This window comes from Solea solea, chromosome 13 (assembly GCF_958295425.1).
Source record: "Solea solea chromosome 13, fSolSol10.1, whole genome shotgun sequence".
Taxonomy (NCBI): Eukaryota; Metazoa; Chordata; class Actinopteri; order Pleuronectiformes; family Soleidae; genus Solea; species Solea solea.
The window spans coordinates 21,578,892-21,605,344 of NC_081146.1; the positions used below are offsets into that span (position 1 = coordinate 21,578,892).

Consider the following 26,453-nt stretch of genomic DNA (forward strand, 5'->3'; position numbering starts at 1 on the left):
TAGGTTTATCTCCTCCACTTCTAATATGTGTACCTAATAAAGTGATTGGTGTGTGTCTTTTGCTTTAATGTTCAACATTCTCTATGACATTTGGAACCAGGCTGGGAATTCTCCTCCTCTAACCTCTGGCATCAACAAGGCATGTTTTTTGCCCAGAGAAATGCTGCTCACTTGATATCTACTCTCTTTCAGACCATTGTCTTTAAAAACCTTGGGATGATTGTGCATGAAAGTGCCAGTACTCAGACCAGCCCATCTGGCGCCAACAACCATGACACACTCAATGTCTCGTAAACCACCGTGCTTCCTTTATTCAGCAAGGTTGTGCAGCACATAGTTGAACAGGTGTGCCTTATAAACTGAGCAGATGAGTGGATTTTTGTTATTTAGAAAGACAGGCATTCACTAAAAGGTCATTTGGGGACACTGGCAGAGAAGAAACCTGGAGCAGAACCAGGGGGAATCACCTGTCTGGAACAGTTAAGAGAGCGAATCAGAGACGATGAGATGGAATGAGATGAGAGAGAGAGAGAGAGAGAGAGAGGGAGAGAGAGAGAGAGGGAGAGAGTCAATTACAGCAGCAGGTGCCGCGGGAAGGAAAGTGGGGCAGCTGGAATCCTGCAATCACAGACCCAGACTCTCAGAGCTACCTGTGGAGAACAACATGACTAGAGCGACTGGACAGACTGATACAATACTCACTATCACAGAGGTCTTAAACTTGGGGCTTGTGGGCCTTGGGGCTTTCATGCAGCCCTCCACTACTATCAAGTAGGGCTGCGACAAATATTTGATTATTAATAATCGGTAATAATTACTAAATGTTTATTTTATTTAAAATGTCTATTTTGATAATCTATTAATAATTTTTTGCTCCATGTCACAAAGAAAACATTAAAACTGAATCATTTTGACATTTGGGAACATCATCATTTCCAGATTTGGGACATTTTATGGACCAAACTACTATGTAATAATCGACAGATGAATCGATTCTAAGAATAATCGCTAGTTGCAGCTCTACTATCGAGTTATAATTGGTTATTTCTGTGTGTGTTTTTTAATGCAAAGTTTCTTTTTACATCATAAATGCATTTTTATTTTGAACTATACTATATGTTGTTCCATATCACTACAGATAGTTATTCTGTGCATTCATAGCATCACAAATAATATGTGTACTGTTGCGTTTCCTCCCCAAAATATGACTTTTTTATGATTTTCATTTTCAATGCTCATTTTGAGATTGAGACCCCTGCACTATGAGTATATGGTCAGTATCACTGGGGAATCAGATATTGGGAGAAAAAAAAGAAAAATTTGATACTATCTCTAAGTAAATGTGCCACAAGCTAACAGCTGTGTGGACTTGTTTTAAGATAAAAGACGAAAACAAAGAATGAATGAGATAAAGAAAAAATTCAAATTCAAAGCAGCTGCAGCATTTTTTACTGAGTCACAGTGTTGCCTGTTTGTTTCCTCCTCTGTGGGAGCAGATTACTCACGACACAGCTGGAACTTTATGTCTTTGAAATGGCTGCTGCTCGTGGCACCGGCACAACTGTGTTCGCAACAGCTTGGGAGTTTTACAAAGAGGAAAACAGACTCTCAGAGTGAGCCGCATTGTTTTCAAACATTTATCAGTGAAATGATCCGTATTGTCTGACGTAACCTCACTTTGAGTCTGCTCGGCCTGAACTCCCCTCTCTCTGTGTGTGTATGTGTCTGGTGGACATTTTGCTCCTGTGAGGACATTTTTGGCCGGTCCTTACACCTTTAAAGAACATTTTAAAGGGTTACGACTTAGTTTTAGGTTTGTTTGTTTTTTAGAATTGGATGTGGGTTAGGTTGAAGTTCAAGATTAGGTTAAAACATTTAGTTGTGATGGTTAAGGTTAAGGTAAGGGACTAGGAAACTCAAAAAGTGTGTGTACAGTACTTGATGATAGTACTTTTTTGGCATAAACACTGACCAGTAAACCTGGCCCTAAAGAGGCAGAACCTCCTTTCTGAAGAACCGCTTAAGATTTGAGTTGTGATTAGATTAAGGTTAAGGTTAGGTTAAAGGTTAAGGTTAGGCATGTAGTTGTGATGGTTAAGGTTAGGGTAAGGGGGGTAAATCCTCACTATGAATGAAGCGCAAACAAAGTGGTAAATCCTGAGATTCTCACTCTGTGAAAATTGTCTCCTAAAATAGGAAAAATAAAATGTGTGCATGTGTGTGTTTGTGTGTGAGAGAGACAGAGCTGACAGCTCCCGTGCTGGTTTTTATCTCACTTCCATTCATCAGGATATTTTGCTTCGCAGACATCTTTGCAACGATGCCTCCACAAAACAACACACTCAGGATGAATTCATTTATCAGTGGAGAGGAATGGCCATGTTCCCTCAAGGTGACGACGATGCTTATCTTATATATTCACTGCAAAACGCCGGTGACATGCGATATGCATAATTCCTCTATATCTTTTATTTATTTGTTGTTTTGTTTCTAGTCTTACATACTGTATCTACAGCCAGTATGTCTTTATTTGCATGTCACCGTGTTCTGTTAGCTTTGATTATATTTTTAAATTTGATATTTATTTGGAAATATATCCCTTATTTGCATCTGCAAATGCAACATTGTGTGATTTGTTGAAAGACTGTATAGACACATGGGGGCAGCTAATGTAATTTCAGCAAATTCAACCAACTACTCTACATAAGCAAGTCAACTGCTGACAATAAATGTCTTGAATTAAACCACCCTAAACCTTGATTCAGCTTTTATTATTATTATTATTTTACTGTATACTGTATTTAAAAGTGGTTTCCTGCTTTGGCAATTTAAGCCAAATGTGCAAGTGTTTTAAACCTGTAATGGCCTTTAATGGCCATCAAGGGACAACTGCTGTGGGGTGTATGAAAAACCAAAAGCCTACTTTTTATTTGATTTATAACATTGGTGAAACTGGGGGGTTTGTGGTCCTGATCCAGTAGTTCCACCAGGCCTACCGCAATAAATTATGGCCATATAGAGTTGAAAATTAGATTAAGTACAGTATTTATTGGGGCATGAATCCCCTGTGTTGACAGCTAGTACCATGCAATAGGTGCAGGGTTGCAGGTGTAGGTGGATGTAAGCAATCAGGCCCACTACCATGCTTTCAAATATCCATCCATCTTTTCTCTAATGCTTCGCCAGTCCAGCGAAGGGGAAACACAACACTTATGGGTAATTTGGAGTTTCCAGTTAGCCGAAAAATTAACTATTAAACTTGAGGAAGGAGTTTGGGAACCATTGGGTGATTGAGTACAAAGTGTGTGATTTGATGTTCAAGACCGAGTGTGTAAAATTTACCACATGGTGGAAACACAGCGTTTTGAGAACCAATGCTCTAGACTGCCAGTAGGTGTACGTGTGTGAGGGAATGGTTGTTTGTCTCTATAAGTTTGACCCGTGATGGACTGGCGACCCGCCTTTCACCCTATTGGCACCAGCAATCCCTCAAATTTCATGTGGAGGATAAAGCGGTACACGATGGATGGATGGATGGATTCTGTACAGTATGTACAAAATGAAACGTTTCCCCGTTGTTTGCAGAAATGTAAAACAGCTATGTTTGTCTGGGAGAAGAAGCTGGCGATGCCGCACCCAGTGAGCACTGCCCCCCCCACCGCCTCTCCATCTCGCATCGCCTGCCGTCCATCCGTCATGCTGCTTCCAGACAGCTGTGCTTACTCTGCACTTCACAGTCAGGGAGGGAGAGAGAGAGCGAGCTCGCGTCTGTGCACGGCTGGATAAACACAAGCCTTTTTGTCTCCTCGCTGAGCTCTGCCCATTTTATTTAGATCAGTCACTCAGATGGCGCCATCACTGGCATCATTGATTTAGCATTCTTCATTTTGTAAGGAGGAGGAAAACGAGGAGGTGAAGGTGGCTGAGCTGTGCAGTCAGTCGTTCATTAAGTCATTATTTTTTTTTATCAGTCTGTGAAATGAGAGCACGATGTGTAATCAGACTCTTTTGATTAAAGTGTGTCACTATTTAAAGTTCTTTTCATGGCTTTGGCAGATGTTTTATACCATTTTTTCATGGGAATAATTTCTGTCTCACGCAGCTGATTTTGTGATTCTATATTGTGACACCGTTGTAGAATGGAATTAAAGGTGACATACGTAAAAGTTTGTCGTGGTCTGTTATCAACCTCCTCTCTACTTGATCTACATTTTAACATGTTTCCAGTGCAGACATTCATTGTCCTTCTCCTCTGGTTGAGACATTTTTGAGAGGGACGCCGTGGCTTTTTAGGTTTAGAAGTGTTCACTATTTCCAATTTGCTGTTTGCTCGCTCTGCTGGCATTTTGTGTGTTACGGCAAACCGAAAAATGAGCTAAGTTTGCAACCTACAAATGAAAATGTATTAGTGTGTTTCCTTAATCTCTAATGACACATCAGAGTCATTTTATGTCTTACCGTGATACATTTCTTGCATATAGCAACTTTAAAGCGGAACTACACAGGAACTTACCCTGATTTAACAACTTCGGAGTCTTTGTGATGGTTAAATATCTTGTTGTGGGGAGATTGGGGGCTGTCTCCACTCCCACTAAAGTGTATTTTAGGGGAAAACCAGGCTTGCAATATCAGGACTGAATTGCTTTACGGCACTATACTCTCATACGCCAGGCACCAGCTATAAGATCAAGGCAGCAATCATGTTATTTTAGACGTTGATCATGGCAGAGCCGATGAAAAAGACGCAGAGAAATCCATTGTCGGAGGAAGTGAGGAAGAGGAAACACACAAGTAAATCGGATGGCGGAGAAGTGAAGAACACAGAAACGTGCAAAACAGATTCTGACATGGCATTTTTTCTGTTGCACTTGTAAGTATCTTTGGGATAAACTCTCTGTTTTCTATGTATTTATGTGTATTTGCACAAATGGCACAAAAAATACTATTATCAAAAGCAAATGAGTTAAAAAAAAGAGGCACGACACATAAATGATGACTTAATAAAGGACATTTACAAACAAGGTCGTGACCTGCCTGAGTGACAGTGAGGAATACGGGGCTCGAGTTTGTAAAGAGAGACAGAAAAGGCTGAGTGATGGGGCTGACGACAGCCACACTGAGTCCAGTACATTCAGCCCCAGAATAAACTGGAGTGTTATCACAGGAGGAGCAGCTGCAGCTGACAGACGTGACGCTGACAACCGCCCTACCTGCCAATCCTGCATCTCTCTGGCTTCATTTAAAGAGTGCTGTGCAGCTCAAGTGGAATAAAGTCACCATAAAGTCAAAGAACTGCACTGTATATCAGCAGGAAGCAGCTACATTTATACTGCATATACCGGGAGAGATTAGAAGTGGAACTAGGTATATTCAATCATGTGATGCGATATGGTATATTATGCAATATATTTGACCTTCTGTCCAGAAAAATAAAGTTTGAATTTAGTACAGTACAGTTTTTAAACTGACTTGGCTCGGGGAGTAGGAGGAGGTCGATGTGCCAAGCAACAGACCACAGTGTGAGAGCCACAATGTGAGAATTTAATAAGTTCATTAAATTAGAATCTCATCTACTGTCATTCTAATAACAGTGGTTTTTTGACATAAAGAAGGGATGCCATTGCACAGGAAGAGACATCATTTTTTCCTATAGCCCTAACCAATAAATCATGATCATTATCCTCATTAAGTTTCAGCCAAAATGACTAAAATAAGGGTTAAAACTAATGTTTCAATAAGGAAAACCACAGCTAGCATGTTGTTTGCAGAAACACAGTGAACATATACTTAGTATCGTATGAACTAATTATCCTTGAGGCTGTAATAAATATGATGAGACACAGTATGTGACATCACGTACAGTATTACTTGTTTTGTCATGTTCTATTTTAATTCAGATAAAGGTACAATGTTGCTGATGTTTAGTTTTGTCCTTGTGAAACATGGTGGTGTCTCCTTAGGTTAATTCTGGGGTAATGAAAAACAACAATTCTTACAATCAGTTGGTTGTTAAAATAATGAGAATCCCTACGTAATTAAGATTGAGCACAGCCTCACGACTCTCATGTGGAGGATAAAGCAGTTGAAAATGGATGGAAAGAAGATTTTTTATCTTTAATTCCTGCCAAATGAAAATAATTTCACCTAGATTGTACACACTGGACCTTTAAGTCAGTTAAAGCCTTTGCTTTATAGTTTTTACTAATTACTACTTATCTACTTCACTGATTTAGGGACTCGTCTTTTACTGCTTAGACACTTGATATTTTGATACCAACTTAATTTATTCGAATGTTTTTTTTAGCATACATTGATTGTATCTTTTATACTTTTGTTTTTTTGTGAGATCGAATATTTAAAGATGTCATTTTACTCCTTAGACAAACATAAATAGTACACACTTTCCAGATTAATTGAGGAACATAACCTGAAAAGTATAGTTCCCTAACCATGTTTTTTGAACAGTATTGATTTGTCAGGCTGTGTCTCCAGATGGAATATCTGTAAATGAGCAGGGGATTGATCCACATTTCCTGTCTAAAGTGAAGATGACAGTATCTTCAGTTCCATCAGGGGAGTGGAAAAGCAATAAGACGAGTAATTCATGTCTATAAATAGAAGACTTCTACTTCTTCTTCTTCTTCTTCTTCCCTGTTGCACAGTGGAAACTTGAGCCAGTCTGAGACTTGAACAACAAACTACGTCCTAATGCAAACAAAAGATAGAGATGATAGTATTATTCCTTTTTGGTCTTCTTCCCTCACACAGTAATTTTCTGAGAGCTGTGTTTAATTCTTGACTTTGTAGTTGAAGGAGGCAACTTTTAAGTGCTTAATTAGTTCATAAAATCACGCGGGGTGTGTCGGCCCTGAAGCAGGGTCCCCACGGCAACACGTCAACAGTCTGCTCATTAGGAGAAGCTACTGGTCTGTGTCTGTGCGCTCTGCATGGGCTAATATCACAGTCTCTGCGGCTTAGAGGACACACACACACACACACATAAATCCAGTAAAAAGACCAAACCAAAAAAGATCTGATCTGCTATGAGGAATTGTGTGGTCTCATGTGTTTTATTCTTCTAAGTCATGGAGCTCTACTGTTTCCAAAAAACATCAATGAGCCACTGGAGTAACACACACACATACACACACACACACACACTGTGTCTCTGTTCTCAAAGACATACTTGAACCAAACGCGTGTGTTAATCTGCTGCTGAAAAAGTCCCCAACAAATTAACTAGCTGTTTGAACACAGAACTAATCCTTCAAAAATGAAGACACACACACACGTCGGTCTTTGCTCTTTCAATTGCAAAATATTTGAAATTACTCTCAATGACTAAGGACCGCTATTTAATGGAATTTCAGGGCAGACAAAAAGTGTAGTCATATATTAAAGCTGGTGTACGTAGGATCTTAAAAACAGTCGATTGTTGAGTCTCATCTCCATCCTGAGCTCCTCCTTATTTCCGCCCACTTTGTGTAGGCAGTTGTTATCAATAAAATCAAAAGGAGGCAGCGCCTATCGCGGCGTCTTTCTCTGAACTGCTCTGTGATTGGTCAATGTCTCCCGTCATGGGCCACATTTCCTCATAATTAAACAGATCCAGGAGTAGAAACACACAAGTCTCTCAGATCATTGATTCACATCTATGCTGAAAGTTTAATATGGAATTCCTTATTGATAACATCAAACAACAATATGATTTTTCTTTGTTGTAATAATGTAACAAAATGCATCAGATATATGATAAAAACCAAGTATTGTCTGCTTTGGAGTAGAGCTGAGGAATTTTGACTTGAGTGCATAGAAAATAAAACAAAAAATTAAATAATAATAATTAGAGTCACCTTATCTCTCGCTCCAGTTTAATCTAATTTCCCTATACCAGTGTGTGAAGTATATGTGAGGAAGAGGAGGATGATGAGAGAGCAAATTATCTATTGAATAGAGATTAATAATGGTGATAATGGTGTTACTTCAAGAGCTGAAGAATATTCTCTCAGGTGGTAATTGGTTTAAAAAGTTGCTGAACCACTGTCATAGAGTTTTGGAACATAACTAAGTAGATTTTATACATCATTCTATTCTTAAAACAATCAATAATTACATTTTTGTCTCAACATGACCATGAAATTCAAGATAACATCTAATCTGGTTGAGAGTGGAGCAGAGCTTTTTTTCGACATGAACCATGGAAAAAAAAAAAAGGTTGACAACCACTGATATAAAAACCTTTAAATTGAAAAATAGTTTTGAATCTAATTTAAACAATAAAAAGTAACACTACATAGTGATTTGTAGCAGTGGCCCTGGAGCTGACTGGGACAAGACAGAGAAGTGAACTTGTGTCAGTAGATCTTGACATGATACCGCCTGTTGCTACCACATATTTGTCTATGAACAGTGTCTGTATAGTTAAATGAGTGCAAATCAGAGGCACAATATCACTAAATGGCGTGTTAGTGAATGGTGAGATGAGGCGGTGGAAGTGGCAAATGATGCAGTGATGTGGTGTCACAGCTGCAGAGGGAGGAAGGAGAGAGACAAAGTGTGAGGCAGGGACTCGAGACTGGTTTCCCCCTTTTTGACTGAATGTTTGGCAGGCGCTGCACACTGCAGCAGCACCACTGAACCAGCTGGCAACCACTGATAGACAGAGAGAGGGAGGAAGAGGAGGATGACAGGGGAAAGCAGAGTGACAGATGAGAAAGGCTCAGGGCAAGATAAAGATGGATCTAAGAGAAGAAAAAATAGGAAGAAAAACTGAGGCAATCACTCTTTACACACACACAATTTTGCACTTCATTCATCGTGAGGACCCTCTTAGACATAATGCATTTCTGAGCCCCTTACCTTAACCATAACCATCACGACTCTAACCTTTACCCTAACCCTAAAACTAGGCCTTAACCCCCCCAAAAAAACTTTAAAGATGAGGGGACCAGCCAAAATGTCCTCACTTTGCCCACATGTCCTCACTCTGTATGGTTTATACAATTTTCTCACAAGGCCACAAATACAAAAACACACAGAGACACACAGGTTTGTGCAGCTATTCTTCTGAGGACACTGCCTAAACAATGCCTTATTCTTACCCTTAACCATCACCACTCAATGTCTTACCCTAACCTTAAACAAACCGCACTTTAGTCCTAAACTTAAATCAGTTCCTCAGAAATGAGGTTCTGCCTCATTAGGACCAGGTTTTGGTCTCCATGAGGTTAACTGGTCCTGACAAGAACCATGTCTTGAACCCCCAAAAAGCCCTATAAAGATGTGAGGACCAGTCAAAATGTCCTCACTTTGTCAAAATGTCCTCACTCCTTATGGTTAATACAATTTTCTCACAAAGCCACTAATACAAAAACACACACAGGTTTGTAGAGCTATTCATCTGAGGTTTGCAAGTTTGTTGGACCTCACAAAGATATAAATACATGAACAAACACACACTGCAGTGGGGAATTCACCTTAAACTGTTCACTGGGTTTTGTTCACAAACAGCTAAGCACAGATTTTCAACAAAGCCTTATTTACAAAACATTTTCAAGTTAAGGGAATATTCCCGAGCAGTTTAAGGGTTATTTTAAATCAAACTCACTGGTTCACTCCTGGTCAACTTGCAGCGAGCGGATCATCTTTTTTCCTAAATATGTATATAAATATGTAGAGGGAAATTCTCGGTTGAGATTATTATGGGCTGTTAAAATATGCAGTGACGCCCAGTGTCATTTTATGGACTAAATATAGATTATGATGATTATGGAGTGTTGGATGTGATGTACTTTTGCTCTTTTGGTGATGTTAAATGAAGTGTTAATGGTTCTTATCTTAGCGCTGATGTTACATTTATCTGTTACATACTATGTGTGAAAAGATGATTGCATTTGCCTTTGATAAATAATGGCTTCTATGTGAATTTGTCTCTGTGATAATGTCCTTTTATTTATGATGTATAGCATATTATATTGTCTTTGATATTCTAAATATTTTGTTTTGATAATTTTCTTTCTTATTTTCTATTCCAGAGTGTAACTTTATGTATATAGTATTAGGAAACCTGTATTTGATTGCTGTTATGTGATCATTTTCTTGTCTGTTTTATTATTTCATGTATTTACATCATTTATAGTACTGTACTCTTTTGAACCCTTTAACTTGTTTGTACTGATCAATTTATAATCCCTTAATCTACTTATTTATCTTTTAATCATTTAAAAAATTGTTCTGGATTGTGGATTTTCTCAGTTGAACACCTTCAATTTATACTTTTGCAGATAATGCAAATAGCCAATCAAAAAATAACCAGTGGTTCAGTGTAGTTCCCATATTTCCAGTGTTTCATTTATTATAAATTACTCTAGTTGACTTTCCAATATTAAAAATGAATCATTTAACACTGTGTATGTTTAAATATTATTGCCTTTGTGGGGGGAAAAGCTACAACCATCAAATAGTTTATATAGAATCAGAATAATGCAGATTTTCTCTGATTTAATTCATAGTATGGTTCCAACTCTATCTTGCCTTGTAGCTTATGTGAAGTGGTAAGAGGCCTAAATGTAATTTAAAATGAAAAATAAAAGTATTTTTTGGACGTGATGAGCACCAGTCGAGAGACTAGAGTTTTGACAGAATTACACGCACCTATAAAACGACTGCTATTTCTAATTAGCGTCCCCGTGAATGCAGTAGGTCTTCTGTTTTAATCCCCCTCCCTACAAAATGATTAAATCTGAGGGAAGTACAGTAGCTTTAGGCTGCGCTGTGGCTGGACACATTAAATGATAGCATCTAGTAATAAGAGTGAAATGTAGCCAAGCCGATTTGAGCCGAGTGAAGAGGACGGAGCTTGATTTCTTTTAATCCTAACGTGAAAATGATGGAGGGAAAATGAAGTCAGACGGTGATTAAGTGATTATCTGCAGGGAGATGGCTGCATGTGCAAAGTGTGGAAGAGGAATTATAAAAATGAATTTAGGCAATTATGTCATCTACTCAAAAAAAAAAAACAGGTAGAGGCAGGATTTTTTAGATTGGATCAAAACCAGAACTAAAACTAATGACTGTGAAACAAAAATCTGATATCAGAGGTTTATCTTTATGAACAAGTTTAATGTATATGTTTAGACTTTACCCTATAAATTAAGAACTTTGGGGATACATCTTGTTATAAATAATTCCTCAAGAGCTGAACGGTAAGGCTGTCGCTACCCAAATTCCAAGTTGCTGAAAAGGTTTTAAAAGGTCGCAGAAATAAGACTTTCACCCCAATTACTGAGTTGAAATGAAATCCCTCATTTTCAAGGTTAGATGTAGAAAATATATCTGCCTGCTATTCAGAGAAAACAAGCGAGTGGAAGAGACGAGGAGCCGACATGAAGCTGCTCGACCACTGATACTGTCTCTGGAAGAGAGAGAGACAGGGCAATGTATTCTTTCTTTCTTTCTTTCTTTCTTTCTTTCTTTCTTTCTGAAGTGGTATATCATTGGTCAAAGGCTCAGTCACAGATTTTGCAAAGGAGAGCCTGGAGGATGTTTTTTACAGTGTAATTGTATATAACAATGAACAAAAATTCATAGAAACACTCATTTAATTTTGCCATGAAAAACTTGTTTTACCTAATTTTTCACACTGAACCTTTGAGGTCTTTTGGGGTTATAACAATGGCTACATAGCAGAGAGAGGTTTTCTACCACTTTATCCTCCACAGGAGGGTCACGGGGGGTGCTGTGCCAAACTCAGTTGACATAGGGCGATAGGCGGGGTACACCCTGGACATTAGATTAGTGATTTTAAGCAAAAATAAAAAGTAAATCTATGAATTAATGGGTGAAATAAATAAAGCAATGGTGAAGTAATAATTTCATCTCAGTGGACGTTGCAGTAGATTTCAAAAGATCAACACAAACTGGCTTCTCTTTTTATCATATACATGGTCCATTCTTTCACTTTTGGGCAGTTTAGTTGATTCAGATCAAGTTACTGATTTTTTATTTTATTTTATACAACTAATGTGAGGAGCAAACCACATGTGAGTGTGTTGAAATCGACACAAGCGAAATAAAACTGACCTGTTCTCCTTCAGGTGGTGTTGGTGTTGACAGTGAGTGAACAGGTCCAAAAACCTCCAGGCTGCAGCTCTGATGACTCACCTGCAGGAAGAAGAAGCACATGTCACCATGTGATGAGTTTGTTTTCGTAAATGCTTATTGCCACGTGTTTCACAAGTTGGCGACTCCTCACAAAAACACACATATATATGCATATTGTGGCTCGTTTAATTCAAGGTAATAAATCACATAAGTGTAGTCAGTGATTACACACAGACAGACAGAAGTACTGGTGTGTGTGTTTGTGTGTTTGTGCTGCCTCCTTATCGACGGTGTGTCTCGCAGCCGCGTGGCTGTGACGAGGTCCGCTCTGCGTTGATAATAAGCTCATTAATCATGCAGCCTCACAGCCTGCGGCTCCTGCTCTATATCCCCCTCATCTATGATTATCAGCATTGATTTGCTGAGGAGGAAGCAGCCGCCGCCGCCTCTGGACCAATGGAGGCAGAGGTTGTTGGTGTGTAACAGAGACGATGACTATTGATCCGGGCATGACAGGACACTAAATGTTTGTGCTTCTGTGATGGGACGGTGGTGTCTGTGGCACCATGAGGAGACGTTTGAGAGGAATAATGTTTAAGAATGTTCTGTATGTTTACTTTCAATTGATTTAACCCTTTTTTTATTTTAGATGCTAAACTGAAGTTAGTCAACTGCTCCCTCTCATGGACCAAATTCCATTGAGAAAATCAGTGACCGGAGCTGCTGGTCCACTGCTGCCTGGTTCTGGTAGGTTGAAGTCACTCAGATAAATCCCCACAAAGATCTTCAGACACAGAAGTCACCAAATAACACATTTTAACTCACTGGCGGAGGCAGCAGTGGATCAATACCCGCTCTGTGCTGTGATGTAAAATCGCTGATTTTCTTTATGGACTTTGGCACAGAGAGCGACTCGTTCACAAAGCAGCACTAACTTCAGTTTCCAGCTGGAAAAGGCTGTCCGACGGCGACATGAAGCAGCAAACATGTTCCGAAGCAGGTGTAGATTTCATTATAGGTGAGTATGTTATTGAATTGCTCTGTCTGGCAAAGAGTCTGTGTCAGGTTGGAAGTGAAGCTAAACTGTCCCTTTAAGGTGGATCATAATTCAAAGGTGCACGTTGAAGTCACGCTGACTGCTGTACTTTGTGTTAATTCTTCACCTCCTCCAGAAGAAGAAATGAGGATATGGAATTAGGGCAGGTGGCCTAAAAAAGACTGGAAGAGAAAGAGGAGCAGTGAGTCTGCAAGGGTTGGGTCAAAATTATCTCTTAGCAAATGTGGCCTCACACGAACACACACACACACAGTAGCTTCCAGATGAACTGATGTGAGAATTAATTGGTTACTATCTGATCTGTGCCTAACACAAGATAAGAGAAGACTGATTTTATTTTTTTTCCTATTTAAGGAGACAGTTTTAACAAAGTGAGAATCTGAGGATGTTGTTTTCAGAAAGCCAGAGCTGATGTTGCTGGTGATGTAACTTCAGCAAACAGAACCAACATTTAGCAAAAGCAACACTTACATTTCCCTGTACAACAACATTTCCCCGTAGACACGATTTTGTGTGAATATGCTGAATAAGGACTGGGTTTTTGAGGCTATAAGCCTTCTGGATTCTTTTACTACCTTGATGAATCACATTTTTTGCATGGAAACGGTCTGTGTAGGTAGCCAAAGAGACCGAAGAAATGTCCCGAAATGCAGCTTTTTCATTTTTTCGATCTGCACAAAGATGATGTCGATAAGTGCTGACAAAATCCATATGTATGAAAAAGTCCAGTCATGTTTCAACTGTGACTCCATTGCATTGCAAGTGGCTTGTTGGAACTGTCACCAGTAAGAGGCAAACTGGAATTTAGGTCTTAGACAAGCTCATGGGCTGTGTCCCCAAATTATGCATCTCACTGAAAGGTTTTTCTAATAGTTTGGTCACGTGCAGAGGAAGGACAGTGATTATATTGGACAAAAGATGTTTAAGATGGAGCTGTGTGACAAAGAGGGGGAAAGAGGAAGATCACAGAGGAGGTTCATGGATGTTGTGAAGGAGGACATGAGGACAGTTGGTGTAACAGAAGAGGACACAAGGGAGAGGACAAGATGGAGGCACATGAGCCACTAAAGGGAGAATCAGAAAGAAAAAGAAGACTAAAAGGTTTGAACCTAAATGATTCTATTTATTTAAACGTCCACAGTCGTTAATTCTTATGGTGCTTTTGACAGAAATAAGGTTGACGATAACTATTTTCTAGTATTTTCTTGGCTATGAATGGCTTTCAGCAGTGCTGTCGCTAAATACACCAGACTCCTCGGTTAAATATCGAGATTATAGACGTTTCCTTTGCTAAATGTTGGAGATTAACGCATGTAAACGCGCTCTTCCAGTGATGACACATCCGGACCAATCAGTGACCGGCAGTTTGTTGACGTCCCATTTTAGCATCGGCTCAGCTTACTTGGAACATCGCCAGAGCGCGTACCAAAAAAAGCACCAGGTGTCAGGTACTATCTACTAAAATGAGTGGAGTCGAGCTGTGCAAGAACTGTATAATGGAAAAAGTGTCGATGGTTTTGCCTCTCTGAGTTGAAATGGTATTATTCCTCCTGTCATAATGTAGAATTCATTTTGTGTAGAACAGTATTTCTGATTTTCCTCCAAGTACCACTAGGGGAAGCTCCCGCACCACGGTTTGAGAACCGTGGCCGTACACAATTCATAAGAGTAGTTTAATTGTGCGGGAATTGTAATTCTCGTTAGAAGAATGAGGGGTTGAGCAGAGACAGGGGGAGGAGAACTCACCCGTCACTCAGTGAACGTCTGGTTTTATCTGCGTTAAACATACAGTACCTGCCGTCCTCGGCTCTGTCTCTGTCTCTGTCTCTGTCCCTCTCATCGTCTACTAAGTAGCTCGCCACAGTGTGTGGGATTAGACGCTGTGGTAATAACTTCCTTAAATTCACAAAGGCTGCAGCTTTTATGAGCAGAATTGCCGAGCCCTCATATATAACTCCACATTTATGTCTCATTTCCACTTTTATCAAACATTAGCACCGTGGTTGTTTTTCTGTGTAAACCCTCTGCTGCAGAGGGTTTTTTTTTATTAGATGATGCAGAGTGGGGGTTAATACCATCAACTGTCTGGCACAGTGTTTTACGGTGTTTTGTGGCTCAAACGGTGGATTGGAAAGTGCTGACATTCCGGTGGCGGATATTGCTCTCTTGCCTGCCAGCGCCCCTAAATCCCCTGTTGCAGGAAATGTGGTGTGAAATCTATTTAGCACAAAATCTTGCAGAAACTTGTCATCTCTTTGAAAAGATGAACCTACACTGTAGGTGTAAAAAAGAAAAAAAGAGAGTGTTTCTTTGCCGTGTGTTTCTTTGTCCGTGTGCAGTTTCCTGTCAGTGGGAAGTGGTGACAAACAGAGATGGCTGCTCCGTCACAGCGGGGGTAATCTCTAAAAAGGTGTCGGGGGGACAGCACTAACATGATATTTCAGTGTGACTAGCTGCAGGTGTGCTTGTTGGCATCAGATTGGGCACTTAAGTTAAAGGTGCAATATGCATATAATATTATCACATTATTAGGCCCCGGGGACAAAAGTGTCACAAAGTGCGAGGAACCAATGGTTTTCCTTCAGCTTATTATCATTATCGTCATCATTACTATTCTGTGAGTTTACGGCCATTTATGAGTCAAAATTCAAAATTGATTTCATATACAATTTTTATTATTCATTAAATTTTTGGTTCAATTTAATATCTTTATTTATAGATTCATTTTGCACAATACATGTTTTTGAGAACTATTTATTGTTTCATATAGAAACAAATATGCTTTTATTTTGAAATAGTGTGTAATATCATTATAAGCAGTTGATTTTCCCCCCCCCCCCAATGTTCTGGCCTTGATTGGCCCCCAGCTCATTTGAGTTTGAGGCCCCTGCACAACACTTTTTAAACCACTTAGAGGTTTGATTCTATTAGGTAGAGTCATACAGTTTACAGTCCTGATGTTCTGACTAATATTTGTGATGGCCCACTCTGTATATGTGAGAATATGTGAGCAGCCACAAACCTTGCATGCAATGCTGCTCTTCGAAGTTGAGCTCTTGACTTATTTTGTGCATTTAACTGCAAAATAGTGGTCTGTATCTGTCCTTTATGCTGTGAACACAACACTTTCTGTTACTATTTCACTATTTCTGTTCCCTGAAAAAAGCTTCAACAAGGCTTGCAGCTTTTACACCTTAAAGTCCAGGCATTATGTGTTTTTAGGTGCATGATCCACGGCAGGTGGACCCTCTCTATCCATCCTCTATCCTATATGCAAAGGCATTTTACGACTGCACATGATAAGGAATTACATACATTGAATCTGCATTTAACTGAGGAGGCGGAGGAGGAGGAGGAGGCGGCACTGAAGCATGTCTCTGTCCCTGTGAGTGTGTGTGTGTGTGCATTGTGAACCCGTCTGTGTAGACGCATCTAATGTGCCATTTAAAAAAGCATAAAAATACTGCGCCATTGACTTTAGACCTGATTTATTTATTTATTTCTTTGGTCAATGACAAATTGTCTTTCTGCTGCCTCAAGATTCCAGGTTCAAGATAAATACGGGAATATATAACACTTTTTTTAAAAGTTGTTTTAAATAAATACAGTGTACATATTTATATCACTGATTGCATTAATGAATTAATAGATTTTGAGTTTGAAACGCGTTTTCTGATTTTTCAGCTTCTCAAATGTGAATATCTCTGGTTTCTTTGCTCCATATAACACAGACAATTATTAAAACTGAATAATGTTGGTCGACAAATCAAGACATTTAAGAAACATCATCATTTCCACTTTTGGTGAATACTGCTCAACAGATTCATTATTGATGAAAATGTGCTGTCGTATAGAATTGTTTTGCATTAAAATCACTGGCATGAAATCTAAGATCTATACCTTTAATACGCCCACTTTCATTATTATGACACAAACTGCACCACAGTGCTTTGTTGCTGCGTCCACATCTGCTGCACTTACTCTGAATATTAACTGCACATACAGTACAGGAACATAAGAAATGGCTCATTAAAACCGTATCAACCCAATGACTCATGTCCTGTTAGTACAGGAATTCTTCTGCTGTGGACGCTGGAGTCATGTGCAGCGGGCGCTCACAGTTAGAGCTGATGCTCTCTCTCTCTCTCTCTCTCTCCGTAGAGTCCGACTCTGTCTTTTGTCTGAGCTGAAGTGAAGCGTCTCATTTCTGCCCCCCAAACATTTAAAGAGCGTGACTCCAGTCCACAATCTTTTTCCTCCTCCGAAACACTGACGACGACAAAAAAACGATGATAAAGTTCAAATAAGGGCATTGATTGACTGCTGCGATGTCAGTGTGGAAGCCAATCAGAAGTGGTGCTGATGAGAGTGTGTGTGTGTATGTGTCTACTTCAGGTCTTTGTGTGCAGCTGTATGTCAAACAAAGGGCTGCTTCGCCTGCTTGTCTGGCTGCCATACACATGCCTGGGCTTGGGGGAGGGAGGACAGTGGGTGAGTGGGGGTCACAGTTTGGAGGAAGCAACCAGCTGTGTGAAAGACTCCACACTGACTCACTTCTCCGCTCTCCCTCCTTTGTGCTCCACTTCTTTCAATCCACTGTCCTTATCCTTCCTTTTCATGCCTTCATGACCCTTTACCTTTCACTCTCTTCTCCGTTACACCCCCCCCCCCCCCCCCCCCGCTCTTCCTGCCTGTCAATCATCCATGCGCACACACATACACAGCACAGCAAACCAAAAATGATAATAGAAAGTTTACCACCCATTACAGAGCTCCTTTGGTGGGAGACAATCTTTGATATGGAAATGACGCCGCCAACGCTTTGTAAGAGGCGTTCACAGGCAGCACATCTGAGTCTGTGTGCACCCCCTTTCTGTGTGTTTGTGTGTGTGTGTGTGAAAGGAGCGTGGGAAGACAATGAAAAATGGATGGTGCATCCTCAGGGAACCCTGTCGTAAACCATTTTGACAAATTGGGACTGAGCCCTATATGATCTCTGGGGTGTATTTTTCTGCAGCCCACAGACACACACACACACACACACATCAAATCAAAGTGACACAAGACAAAATGGTAATGTGAATGATGGAGTGACTACCAGCCAATAAGCTCTTTTAATATATTCAAACCCACTTGTGCACAAATAAGTGTGTATAATTGCTGCAAGTTGAGAGACGCACTCAGAGCAAGTCAGGGGACGGGGGAACAAAGACATGCGAGCGCACAGTGCATCTAATATCGCTCACTTTTCTCTTTTCTTTTTTTTTTACATGAGGTTACATTTTAAATTACTGCAACTAAACAAACACATTTCTCAAATGAGCAGGAAATGCAGCGAATGAGTGAAGGAATGCAGCTTCCACAAAGACAAAGGGAAAGAAAAGGGCTTACCTTTCTGTTACACAGCCACAGCCACCATTCTCACTTTCACACACACACACACACACTGAGAGGTACACAGGTTTTCCCATGCACTTATATAAAAAAAAAAAAAAACAGTGTGAGAGGAGAGTGAGACAAGAACCCTCTCATAACCCCTCCCACACTGATGCGTCGCTCTGTCTGGATGGAAACATGTAGGCATAGAGCACACACACACACACACACACACGCACACACACACACACACACACACACAGTGTCTGGCAAAACACCATATACAGCATCAACAGTCTGCTGCCTTGTTGTAGCCTCTGTCTACTCCAGTAATTCCAGGACACACACACACACACTAATCCCCCCCACTCCTATATGCTTACAGCTCACAGCATGCACAAAGACCCACACACACACACACACACACCGTCTCATCATGTGATGTGCAGCACACACCACACATGCATGTGAGAGCATGTGGTGTCTTTTCCAGTCCCTGCTCCTCATCATCACTTATTCCCTGAACACTGTGTGTGTGTGTGTGCATTTGTGCACCAGGCGATGAACGTGTCTGATATACAGTATATATACTGTATGCATGTGTGCAATCTTTGCACTTTATTCCCCTGTGTATGTGTGTGTGTGTGTGTGTGTGAGAGAGAGAGAGTGGGGTTAGGTGTGAGGATAAACAATCAGGCACCTTTACAACACCCTGGTTCTGCTCGGCCACAGAGTCAGAAGCAGCTCTCACGTCCGCTGCATGAGTCTCGAGGGGCCCGCCGTGTTTGTCTATATGTACTTACCCCCTCTGCATTATTGATGGCTGGTAATGGTGCTTTTACTAAAAGATAGGAAGCGACCGGGTGTTTTAACGCGCCGCTGATGAGGACACTGAATCACCGAGTGAGGATGGAGATACAAACCGGACTGGAATGAACTGACGTTTGACTGTGACAAAGCACAATAAGAAAAAGTGTATTGAAAGCAGGGAACTCTTGGTCTGGGTCTTTGCGAAAAAGACGCAAGAGTGACGCGTCCTGATGCGTTCACACCAAATGCAAATTCCCGCGTCACGCCATCCGCGTTTTATCGCACCGTGGGATCACTTTTGTGCATTTTTGTGCATTCTAGAAGTCCAGAAGTTGCCGTATTATTTTTGCCCTAAGAGAAGACAGAAGAGACTGCCACTTCTTTTCAGAGAAGAAACCACCGTCGTATATGGTTTCCCTCCGTATGGATGAGAACCACGTTCCAGCAAGTCGTCAAATTAGCTGCTCGTCATGTAAAACATTTAAATGCATTTATGGTGTAAAATTAATCTTTGCATTTAAAAAAACCCAAACTGAAATAGTAATAGATAGTAAGTGATGGGCACTCTGGTTTAATCAAATATATGATGGCTTAGCTCTTTTAAGCTTCTATAGTTTCATGTTGCATGCTGGTTCACTCTCATATGGTGTGTTTTCACCTAATGAAACCGTTCTGTTAGATATGGTTTATGTGATTTTTTTTGCATTTCCATTAGGAAAAGTATCAACATAATCAGGCCCAACCATTCAAATGTTTCCGTTACCCTTCCTGAGTAATAGTACGGTACATGTGGAGTTTGACCCCTGAAAGTCAGCTGATCTTGGCGACAGAAAAGCGTCACTCCGTAGCGACCCGTGTTTTTTCAACGCCGTGTTGTTGAGACTGACGCAGCTAGTGTGACACACCCCGTCTACCACGTAAAAGTACTGTTCTCAGTCGAAACGCAAGCCTGACCGAGGGCTTTACCGTTCAAAAACTGTGATGGAAACACGCCATTAGTGGCCTGACATACATGAAGTGTCTTGTTAATGTGATTAGCGACGCCTGCGTTTTTCCTACTCAGTCAGAAAGATCTGAATAACAGACGAAGATAGGTGTGTGTGTGTGTGTGTGTGTGTGTGAGGCGGGGGATATGAGAAATGTCTTAGTGAACAGCACTCTCAGTGGATAATTTGGATAAAGTGTGCTGCTCTGAATCATGGTGATGTGTTTGCTGACTACGGCGTTCGAGTCCGGCCAACTTACCACTTTTGTGACTGAGCAGACTTTTGCATGAGTCTAACAGCAGCACACACACACACACACACACACACACGTAAATCTTAACAATGGACAGGCGGCTACAGAGAGGATTTATAAAGCTCTGACTGCAAAAAAGAAAATCCGGAATATGTTTTCGCATTAATTCACTCATTGGATGTGCTTTATCAGACCCATTGGAAAAACTGTCTTTTTGTTAATGCTGCTGAAGACTTCTTCTTCTGTATGGACATTTATTTAAAATTCCAGTGTTTTATGTAACTGTATTTTATTTTACATGTGGTCATCCTTAGGTTTTAAACTGACATTTTTACTTTCAGATCATTCTGATCTCTTAAACTGAAATATAAACATGTTTTGTGTTTGTGTGTCTGTGTTGTTTTTGCTTTTCCTCTTTGTTTCTTTTCTTTTTCACACCAACCTGATAAATCTTGTACAAATGAAGTGTTTGAGTGTGTGAGTGTGCGTGCTCTTAATTAGGCTTCCAGATTGAAAATTAATTTCTTCACTAAACGAGAAGCCAGCTCTTCTTTTTGTCAAACAGACGCCAAATGTGTTAACGTAATATTTAACATCACCATTTGTTTTATTTTATTTAATTTTTTTAAATACAGTGAAAAACTTGTATATCATTACACACCTTTAATTGATTTCGCAACACTTGCGCTGCTTCAATTCTGTTCATAATTAGAAAATTAAAGGAACACGTCACATCTGATCTGCTTCTCTTCGTAGTTGTTTCGACACGTTTTTTTAAAAATGTGTAATTAAATGAAATAAAGGGGGGAGAAAAAAAAAGAAAGAAAAAGGTGCAAACGACGTGACATTTGAAATCATTAACTGCCGTGAAAGTCTTTGGCAATTTGCTCAACAAAAGATGTCACTGTGAAATAATTTAATTTGTTGCTAAGTGTCTTTGTTATTGACTCTGTGGTGGAGGACAAAGTGAGTGACACACACACACACACACACACACATGGTGAGGTGAAATTAATTTTCTGGTGAAGAGTCATTTTTCCCCATTATGAATGATAATGCTACATCATTTTATCACACTTTACTGTAATAATATCAGCTGCCCTGAACCAGTCGGCCATTTTGTTTTACCTTTCATTGTTGACTTCCTTTCTTTATCTTCTGTTTACACTGTCCTGCCTGACAACAACCTTCTATAGATATATAAATAATACATTTACATCTATTATGTTCGATAGTAAATGCTGCTGCATAGCATGACACTGTTCCCCATTCAAGTTCGGCTGTTCCTGTTGATTTAAACCGTATAGAAAAAAAGTGATATTTGTATTTTTTTTTTAATTAGTATATGTGTAATTTTTGTCTTGACTTTAGTGTTAAGTTTACAGTCTTACATTTAAATCCAAATGTACGCGCTTTGTGGAAGACCACATGTAAGCTGAAAAATCAGAAAAAGGTCCTTTTAATTATTTTTGTTTTTAAAAACCCACACAAAATAGTTGACAATTCATTTAATAACCAAAGAATCAAACAATTGTTGCAGCCCTAAAGCCCTACAGATTATGACAATGCTGTAGAAAGACAAATTATGGGATATAAATGACATAAAAAACACATTTTGAATTATTTAGCAACGTTTTTTTAGTCATAATAAATAAGTATAAAGCTTGTGTGACTCAAGTTTCCAAAATGATCCTATTTTGACAAACATGCAAGTGAATTTCAAGTACATTCACATGACGTGAAATTCAGTTTAAAAAAACATAGTATTTTAATGTGTTTCTATTCTAATTCTTTTTATTTATTCATTTATTTTGTTAACTTTGCAATCAAATGCACGTGCAGTTGCACAAAATAAGAGAGAGCATTAATTAAAATAGATAGTATGTCCTGAAATTGCTGTGAGGAAACACATTATAGTGTTGCATGAGGATGAGCGGGTGAATGCCACACCCAAAGGCCTGTATGTTCTGCTCATACAGACACACACACACACACACACACAGTCACAGGGTCAGTGGCCCAGTGCTGCTGCTGTACTGTATGAAACACAAGCAGCAGCTCGGTGTTGGATGATTCTGCTGTTTCCTCCTCTGCAGAGACACAAAACCTCAGCACACGCAGGCACCGGGTGAAGATGACCAAGCATTCAGTAATAAATCCAGATTGAATTACAACAGGCCGATTGCAGTGGGGATGGATTTATTTAGTGCGTTTTTTTTTATTTGCACTGAGCAGACGAAATGAAAATGAAATGCAGTTATTCTCAAATTTGACACTTGCAATATGTGTTGACGACGGGTGGGGGTGGTTGTTATTTTACGTGGTTGCATGCAGTAATTGCTTTGTGGCTTTTGATATTAGGATTATTGGTATAGTTTGTCTGCCTGTGAGAGCTCACAGGCCCCTGGGCAGGAAAAACTGTCCAAATGCATAAACCCGTATGCTCTCAGTGTCAGCGCTCAGGGCCATTATTAACACATAAAAGAAGCCGTTACAAGAAGGAAAAATGGGGGGGAAATACTGATTTCCTCTATGATACTGCTTCTCACACTTTTTTATACCAAGTAGCACCAGAGAAAATATTGAGCGACACCACAGAGTGGCGTAAATACTTTTATTCCCAATAAGATCATTTTCTCTCTCATCATCCTCCTCCTCCTTTTCCTCACATATACTTCACACATCAGATTCACTTTCTACGGTCCAAAATTCCTCAGCAGTGGAACAGTTATTCTGATTTTCCTCCCAACGAACCACCAGAGGAAACTCACGTACCCCTGGAGGTACACGTACCACAGTTTGAGAGCCGTGGCTCTATGATAACGGCTGGAAAGAAAAGCAAAATTAACCCAAACATAGACAGAACATGTAACAGGTGCTCTCTCCTGGCCTATTTATTAAGTTAAGTTTTTAAAATCCATATTTGCCATTATACAAGGCAACGGCTTCTAAGATTAAAGGAGAAATAACAGAATCATAGAGAAAAGGGAGAAAGAAAACCATGCTAATGGATTTAGTAAGAGTATCTTATCATTTTTTTCCACTCAGGAAATCAACCACACAATCTTATGTGGGCTACCAGACTTCAAACCTACGCTCACTTACTGCCATCTGTGTCTTTTCTGTGCAAATCAGGACACATTTTGAGCACAAAAAAAAATGAGTTTGAGACTTTTTTCCTTGTATCTCAGCAACACAAACTACAATCTGTCTGTACAGAGAATTGACTCAGAGACTTTGGGAAATGGTGAGCTGCATATTCATCTCATGTGTCACAGCCGCTTGCATGTTTGTGGACCACATGCAAAAATGTCCAACTAACACATATTTAAAGCCACCTAAGCCAATAATAATCATACAAGTAAATGTGTCTTTGTAAAAAGTGATTCTTTGAGGCACAGAGCTAGTTAAAATGATAAGTTTTGTCATTTCATTCCATTTTTGTGGCGTCATTTTCCATCATAACATCTGTTTCATATGATTAAAAAAAAAAAATACCCTATTGTAACAGACAAAGAACTGTTAACATAAAATAATTAGATCATCCATGAAAGGGTTAAGAACTCCTTTATTGTGATTATAGCTGATAAAGAGACAAACAGCAGCACGTCCTTGTATGATATACATATATGAATATATGACATATGTGATATCCTGCATAAAACGCAACACTAGAGCTGGAGGCTTTTGCATAAAACCTCGGACACAGTGAAAGAAAAGAAGCTTCACACTGACCCCACCTTCTCTGGACCTTCTCCTTCTCCTGTCTTTGTCTGAAATTCCCTCTCGCTCAGAGCAGCAGAGTCACATGAAAACACGACAAACTTCAGAGGATAAACCCACTGAGGTCGAGGGGGGAGAAGGAAAATGAGCTTAATGATCTCCTCAGACCAGGTGAGAGCCCCGTCCACATCGGCACAGCTCTATCCTCCACACAATCTCCATGACAACCACTTAACATGACCCCCCCCCCCCCCCCCCCCCACCGGCCTCACCATGACGACCTCTGTCGCCCTGACGTCCTCCCGGGGCCTGTAACAGAACTAATGTAGCTGCTACGGATTCCCACCACCACTACCACCACCACCACCCGCTTCCTCTCTTTCCTTAATTCCTTCACCCTGAGGCTTAAAGCAGCTAAATCTGTGTGAAGTGTCTCATCCAGACAAATAAAACACACTCTGTCCTGATGGTTCTGCTGAGTTATGAAGCCCTTCACCTCCTGGCACGGGAATCAATTAGATCTACAGCGCTGCTAACCAACAAACCTAACCCGATGACTCCACAAAACTGTGCCTGTGTGTTCTTTCTCAATCTCTCTCTCTCTCTCTCTCGCTCTCTCTCTCTCTGTATCTCTCTCCATCTCTTTCCTCTCATTTGGCCTGAAGGAAACTCATCTCCTCTGGCTCCCTGCTCGAAAAAAAAACTTTCCTGAATGGCCGCTGTAACGTCGTTCAGGGTCAAATTGCTCAGTTATTTAGAAATTAGGCCGTCGCTGGCTGTAAATGAGAGGACGATTGTGTGCCACAGGAATGTGTGTGTGTGTGTGTGTGTGTGTGTGTGTGTGTGCTGGAGTGCGAGCAGGAGGAGAAACCACAGATTTTCACACACACACACTGACATACACACCAGCTTCTTAAAGCATTTTTTTGTCTCTGGGGACTGCGTAACGATTCGACAACAGCCTGTCAGACATCATATGAAACTGATTCCCATGAAGCCCAACGTCATTATCCATATCAGCTGACACCTCCATTCTCCATCAGCCTCCCTCTTATCTCTTGTGATGTTATAAAATGGCTCACTACATTCTGTATATATATATACTCTGAAGAACAAAGAGGGAGCGTATACAGACTCATAAAAGAGAACGTGTAAAAAAAAATAATTTAAAGGGTTAAAAAAAAAAACACAATGAAAGTGCTGAAGTCGATTTATGCCTCAAAATTGTTAAAGAGCTTCAACACTGCAGTGGAGCGACAGTATTAAGTAGAAATCCTTTTTTTTCTGTAGATTTAAAACAAGTTGAACGAAGCTATCCTTATTTAAGGGTCATTTGTATTTAAGTATTTGTCTGAAATGTAGCTTCTGGGCCTCTTATAAAAAGCTGAACATATTCTGTGTATTGTATGTATGTATGTATGTATGTATGTGTGTGTGTGTGTGTGTGTGTGTGTGTGTGTGTGTGTGTGAGTGAGATATTGTCAGGACCACTAGTCCTCATGAAGACCAAAACCTTTTCAAATGTCTGAGTAACTATTTGAATTTGTGGTTAGGTTAAAGTTAGAGTTGGGCATGAACAGGTTATGGTTAGGTCCAAATGAATGGAAGTCAATGCAGTGTCCTCAGAAGAATAGCTGTGCAAATCAGGGTGTGTGTGTGTGTGTGTGTGTGTGTGTGAGTGAGTGACTTACCCCTGGCTGCCCCTGAGGTTTGAACATGCTCTGACAGCGCTGATGCTTCTCATCGTCGTCGCTTCTCTCTCATCTTTTATCTACAATCTGTTCACCGTCACTCAAAAGTCTTCCCTACAAATACACTCTCTCTTCTTACTTTTGTCTCCCCATTGTTTCTCTCTTCCCCTCTTCTATCACCTTTACTTCCTCTCTCTCTCCTTTCCTCTTATACTTTTCTTCTCTCCACTCTCCTCCCTCCCTCCCTCCCTCCCTGTCTCATCCCTGTCTCCTCCTCCCTGTCACCCTCAGCAGTGCTCCAGGAGCTTGGTAGTGCTGTCTCTCAGCTGGCACAGAGAATGGGCAGACACATGGGAGGGCTGTTTTGTAATCCAGCAGGTCATACCACCCTGGCACAGTGAAGGGGGGATGCTGATGAAGGGATGAAGGGAGGGGACGGAGAGGGAGGAATGAGC

At 40.3% G+C, this 26,453-nt stretch overlaps 1 long non-coding RNA gene across 1 annotated transcript in view; it reads right to left on the bottom strand.

The window, feature by feature from the left end:
- Positions 1–26,211, bottom strand: part of LOC131471768 (uncharacterized) — a 28,967-nt gene extending 2,756 nt beyond the window's left edge. Inside the window, exons 1-2 of the long non-coding RNA XR_009242023.1 lie at positions 25,999–26,211; positions 12,082–12,162 (exon numbers count right to left, since the gene is read on the bottom strand). This is a non-coding gene — a long non-coding RNA (uncharacterized LOC131471768). The remainder of the gene's footprint in view (positions 1–12,081; positions 12,163–25,998) is intronic.
- Positions 26,212–26,453: the final 242 nt, after the last annotated feature.